The sequence below is a fragment of the Theobroma cacao genome, chromosome 1, assembly GCF_000208745.1.
Source record: "Theobroma cacao cultivar B97-61/B2 chromosome 1, Criollo_cocoa_genome_V2, whole genome shotgun sequence".
In the NCBI taxonomy this organism is placed as follows: Eukaryota; Viridiplantae; Streptophyta; class Magnoliopsida; order Malvales; family Malvaceae; genus Theobroma; species Theobroma cacao.
The window spans coordinates 11071552-11078214 of NC_030850.1; the positions used below are offsets into that span (position 1 = coordinate 11071552).

At 30.7% G+C, this 6663-nt stretch overlaps 1 pseudogene; it reads left to right on the top strand.

The window, feature by feature from the left end:
* LOC18612271 lies at positions 1752-4341 on the top strand (annotated as a pseudogene).

Consider the following 6663-nt stretch of genomic DNA (forward strand, 5'->3'; position numbering starts at 1 on the left):
CTAAAGACTAAAAACCCAAAAGCCCATTTCTATTGAAAATTAAAAAAAAAGAAGAGGCCTTTGACAAAGAAACACCTCAAAGATCCCAGCTTTCTTCACACTTGGAAAATAAAATAACACCCAAATAGATAAATTGATTTCTTAACTTAAATCATTTGCAAAGATACCAGGCTTTTTCTATCTTTTTTGTTTATATTTGTTTTTGTGTGCACGCAAAGGAAGGGGAAAGCATGAGGCATGCTTAGCTCCTAGCAGAATGATGCGATACTAGAAGCCAGGAGATTCTTTAGAGAAATGCAAAGCCCCTTTTTGCATAGTTTGAAAGAACATGGGCAGCTTCTGACCAAACATGAAACAAACATACATTTGATTAGTTTGAGCACTAAATAGGATTGACAAATGATTACTTTTTTGGGTGATTAGTGATTAGCCCATGTTTATTTTTTGTTTGAACAAACCAAAAAAAAATTTCTTATCATTTGCAAAGTAAATATTGCAATCATTATTTATAATAATAAAGGAGAAAGATAAATAAAAATCGATTGGCTATTTCTTGGTATATAATGCGAAGTATGAATGTTGAAAGGGAATAATAATTAAGAAGGCACAAATTTCCCTTTCTTTTTTTTGTAAGGAAATGAAGAGATAGATGCCTTAGGAGGAATATGGTATGAGGAATTTAATTTGCATAGTAGATCACTATTTTTCAAAAAATAAAAATAAAAAAAGCATAATGCCTAAATAAGTTTATAAATTATTTAAGAAAATTCAAATAAGTACTTATTTTTTTACTGCATTCAATCAAGTTTCTATATTTTTATTTTTGACCAAACAAAGCTCTTATAACGAATGATTAATTAATTACCATTAGTCAAAATGCCACTTGTCTTTTTCTTTTCACATGATGCTGATATTACATTGATGTCGATGATAAAAAAGTTATATGATCATGTTATCATGTCAAATTAACATGTTATGTTATCATTAATTATGATATGTCAATATGTTACATCATCATTAATTATAATATATTAATATGTCACATCAGTATCATATTATATAGAAAGATAAATAACATTTTAACTAGGTCAAAAATTATTTATAACTACTTATTTGACTCAAAATAAAAATATAAAGACTTATTTGACTCAAAATAAAATTATAAAAATTTGATTGATATGTTAATATATTACATCATCATTAATTATAATATATTAATATGTCTCATCAGTATCATACTACATAGAAAGATAAATGACATTTTAACTAGGTCAAAAATTAATCATAAAAACTTATTTGACTCAAATAAAAATATGAAGACTTATTTGACTCAAAATAAAATTATAAAAATTTGATTGAATACAATAAATTTATATAACCTTATTTAAATTTTTTTTATATATTTTAACGGTTTTTTTAAAATATTATGTCAATATAAAAAATGTTTAAAGAATATCTCCATTTTGTTTGAATTTTACCAATTTAAGCTTGGCGTGGACAATGGGAAAGCGTTAAATTTACTTCTTTATGGTTGTTTTAATTTAGAAAATTAGACCACGACCCGTGCTTTGCGCGGGCCTCTTTCTATCTGTTTTTTTCTTTCTCTTTCTACCTCTCTTTTTCTTTCTTTTTTCTCTTTTTTCCTCATCTTCCACGTGGCTAAATGAGAAAACCCCTTTGGGTCTTCCTTATATATATGTTATAGATCCTTTTAAATTGCAGTTAATCTATTGAAAGATGAGCTCATTATTTTCCATAATTTACAAAGAAAATGCCACAGAGGGTTCATTCTTCACAATGAGTAGACCATACCTTCCTGCCTCGGTCATCAATTCATTAGACTTTTGCCTAGTTCTTCTATATAAACAACACTTCCTTATTCACTCTGTCTTCAGTACTTTCTTTTACTTAGAATTCTGTTTTCAGTTCCAACAATGATCAACTTTAAGCAAACCCAGCTCTTGACATTGCTTTGCTTTCTTTTCATCCTACTCCCTTCCATAGCACGAGGGGAGTGTACACGTGAACCTGAAGATAAAGATCGCAATAAGCCTCTAGCGCTCAAATACAAGATGGCTGCTATAGCTTCGATTCTTGTTGCTGGAGCCATAGGAGTTTGCTTTCCCCTGCTTGGAAAAACTATCAAGGCTTTACGTCCCGAAACGAATTTATTCTTCATAACCAAAGCCCTTGCAGCCGGTGTGATATTGTCGACAGGGTTTATCCACGTTCTTCCTGATGCTACTGAGAGCTTGACATCTCTTTGTCTAAAGTTTCCGTTCGCCGGATTGGTGGCTATGGCTTCTGCGATTGCTACATTGATGGTTGATGTATCTGGTACTTCTCACTATACCCAGTCTCACTCTAATATGACCCAACAGATAGACGGTGATGAAGAGAAAACAGGGGAACATGAAAGTCACGTACATGTTCATATCCATGCAACTCATGGCCATACTCATGACCCGGCTTCTTTGGCTGATGGCTCCGGTATATCTGAGCTTCTTCGACATCGAGAAGTATCTCAGGTAATTTTTGTTTAAACTAAAGATGTCTAAGCTTTTCCTGTTTAGTAAATCATATTGCAGGAAATTGGTGGAAGTAATTTTAAATTCTATTCTTTGGCTTGAGCCTTAAGTTATGAATAGTCATCAGACTGATATTTGATCAAATTTCAATATATAGAAATTAATCTGAGATTATTAGTATTAATTTTGACAATATATATATATATATATATGTTTTGTAGGTTTTGGAGTTGGGGATTGTGGTGCACTAGGGATATCTTTGGGTGCTTCTGAAAGTCCAAAGACTATAAAGCCTTTGGTGGCTGCACTGACCTTTCAACAGTTCTTTGAGGGTATGGGACTTGGCGGATGTATTTCACAGGTAATATATCTTAATCCTATGTTTTAAGATTTTCAGTTAACCTTAGTCAATTTCTATCAAACTTTGTTGCACATGGTTGATGATGTTTTGCTAAAACGGTAGTATTTCGAAGTAATCAATACCTTTAAATTCATATTTGGTTTTTCTAACTCTTCTTTTTTGAGGGTCTCTTTCTGGAAAAAAGAGAATTGCAGCCTCCTTTATCTAATTTTTGGGACAGTATTTATTATTCTAAGTGATAATGAAATAGTTTGCTGGGAACACTTTGAATCAAATTGTGCTGTTGCTTCTTTTGTAAATGAATGACCTGTCACATGTTGGAGAGTGTATAGGGTTTTTTATCAGTTCTGCATAGATGATAGAATCACAGGGGCATACGGTTGCCATGATATGTGGATAGGAATGGGATAGGGTTATCCTGATCTCACAGGCAACCTGATGTGAGAAGCTATTTTGTGTTTTGTAAGTACGTTTGTCATGGTACCGCAGGTCCAGTGTCTGTTACAATTACCATGAAATGGTAGTTTTTTGTAAAGCTGCTATTTAATTATGAAATTAAATTGCCTTTCAAAATGAAAATAGAAACTTATTATGAATGAAGCACAAGGAATTGAATCAACCCTGAAGTGTTTTCTCTTTCTTTCTTGTGTGTCTATGATGCATATTTTAAGTTGCCGAATTAATTCTCATAGTATTAATTATGTAAATAGACAAAATGATAGGTGTATGAGTTTGTTTTAATTACTCTGTAATGTTTCTGTAGGCACAAGTCAAGTCTCGCTCTGTTGCAATCATGGCACTCTTTTTCTCTCTTACAACCCCAGTTGGCATTGCCATAGGAATAGGGATATCAAGTATGTATCATGAGAGCAGCCCAAAAGCTCTTATTGTTGAAGGGATCTTCAACGAGGCATCAGCAGGGATCTTAATATATATGGCGCTGGTCGATCTTCTTGCTGCTGATTTTATGAACCCAAAATTGCAAAACAATGGAATGCTTCAAGTAGGAGCCGTGTTGCTCTTCTTCTTGGTCTCCTGGCTGTATGGGTTTAAAGCTGTGATATGCAACTTCTTCCTTTGTTTATTTTAACACGAATTTATTATATAATTTTGCCTACATTTCACAATGTAAGATTTTGCTCAAAACACAGAGTTGCATCTCACCTTTTTGCAGATAAAATTGCACTTAAATTACAAAACCGGCAGATTTATTCAAGGACTAACAAACACAAGGTACTGTTGGCTTGGATTACATGCAATGGAAGTGGCTTAGCTATCATTATTATCATGGGAAAGGTAAACCGACAATGACGGGCTTGTTCCAGTATTTTGTACTACTTTGAAAAATTGTATAAAAAGAATTATTGTTTGAATCTAGTGGAAATTAAGGAAAAGGAAGTATATATAATAAGAAGAAGATTTTCATAAGGAAAAATGTTGGTGGATGACCAGAACCGTTGCTGCGGGTTAATTAATTGGTGAAAGTTATTTAAATATATTATAATATATGTTAATGATTGTTTAATTCAACTGTTTTGAAACAGTATTATTTTAGCTGTCGAGTGATGAACAAACAGAACACGGGATGAGAGATGTTGCTTGTTTATATCATCATGAAAACTTGTGTAAAGAATGATATTGTTTACACAGTAAACGTTTCATATGAAACATTTCATTTACAAAAGCTTATACAGTAAGAGACTATACAATTATTTGAATAGTTATATATGCAGAAATTCAACTCTGGTATAAAGTAAACTAATTATAAAACTGTATCAGAAGCCTGGGAAAACAACGGTAAATGTATCGAGTAGCATGTAATGAGCAAACAATCAAAATAAGAACTAGTAATATTTAATACACCTTCAATACAGAGCTACATTTGGTCATATGATTTATAAACATTGTATATATCTTAGACTGTTGTACAAAAGCATTCATCAATAGGAGAGTTTAAAGGAGAGCTTGAAACACATCTTCCAAATACTCCTGCATAACTTGTCTATATAATTAACCTGGTTTACTGCACCATTGATTTACAGAATGAAGTTGACATGAACTTACAAAAAGAATGTCCTGATAGTGAGCCATAAGTTCTCTATACAATGCAATGTCAAAAAGATATAGTTTGTATGGTCAGAACAATATGACAGTTGTCCTGTAGAAAATCACATTTCTGTTCCATTGTCTAGTCATTTTTACCATAGATGTCGTGATACTATGGAGCTACAAAAAAACATGCTCCAAGCGTGGTCAAAATTACCTGCTCTAACTTTCATAAGACCATTCTTGGCATGCCAACCCTTCTTGCCAGTTTCTTGGGGGTACTGTTGAAATAATGTTACAAAATATGATTAGTATATTCTGTGTTATTTTATTGTTATCTTAATAGCAAGTACATTCATTAATACAATTTACCTACTCAGTTTTGATTTTTTTTTCTTGGTGATTTCGCCGGAAGTAGTTCCTTTGTTACTTGTGCATTCGTTCGAGATGGTGGCACTGCCATCTGGGTTTGTCTGAGAGTCTATATCGGGGTTTCAGGGAGCGACACTTCTATCTGGGTTTGTTTGATAGTCTGTACTGGACTTTGAGGGAGTTTGGGTTCTTGGCTTGCTGGACTGCCACCTTTTTTCAGCCTGCAACTTTCAGCCAAAGACTTTCGATAGTGTTATAGTCAACAACCTTGAACACTGTTAGCAATTCACCTCTGCACGAAAAGAAACAAAATGAAAGCCATGGAGAACAGTCAAGTTGACCCCAGGGAATTATTAGAGTGATGACAATCAGAAGTGAATTTTTATAATTTATTTTTATTTTTAAAATTTAATAATTTCACTTTTATAAAAATTTTAAAATTTTTTTAACATATTTTTATTTTTTTAGAATTTTATAATTTTGTTTCTATAATATTTTTTTGTTTGGTGAGATGTCCCATAATAATTAGTTAACAACTAATTTTAATAAGACTAAATTAAAACTTATTGTAATAGAATTATTTCCAAACCCTATTTCTCAAAACCTCACAACCACCCCTATTGTTCTTGTTTCTTTTTACCAAATACTATAGAAATAATTTTTTTTATATACATTTTTGCTTACTAGCATTCTCTGTGGAGAAAACTTTTATTCGGTAATTTAATTTTTTTATCATGATCATTGATAAGTTTAGTATATTTACTTATTTTATTTTTAAAATTTTCAACTTTAAATTTTTTTCTTGATTTAATAATTTCTACTTAATGATTTTGATTTAAGATTTACCGTTTTCATCATTTTTTTTTGAAAGCAATAAAACAAGGATTTGATTAAGCTTACTTATTTTTTTAAGGATTGTTTGATTGCTTTCCTACAAATTATTTGTGTTTTTTTATTTTCTTGAATTCTTATGAATAATTAAATTTTTTATTCAGGATTGCTTTGCTATTGAATTGTTTATTAATATTGTATTTAATTTTTGTGATTAATTTTAAAAAATTACTTCCCATTAAATTATTTATTGATAGCCACTAATATTTTTTAATGGATTGACTTTTTATTAGAATTTTTGTTATTGTATTTGTTGATTTTTGTTTGTTGTTAAATTTTTATATAAATTGAGATTATTATCATTATTAAATTATTTATGATTATATTAGTTAATTTTTTAAGTAAATTATTAAAATTGATTTTTGAATAATTTTTAAAATTTATTTGTATGAATTTTATATAAACTTATTTCATCTAAGTTGTTTTATATTGTCTTCAACTCTTCGCTCAAAACACGAAATCTTG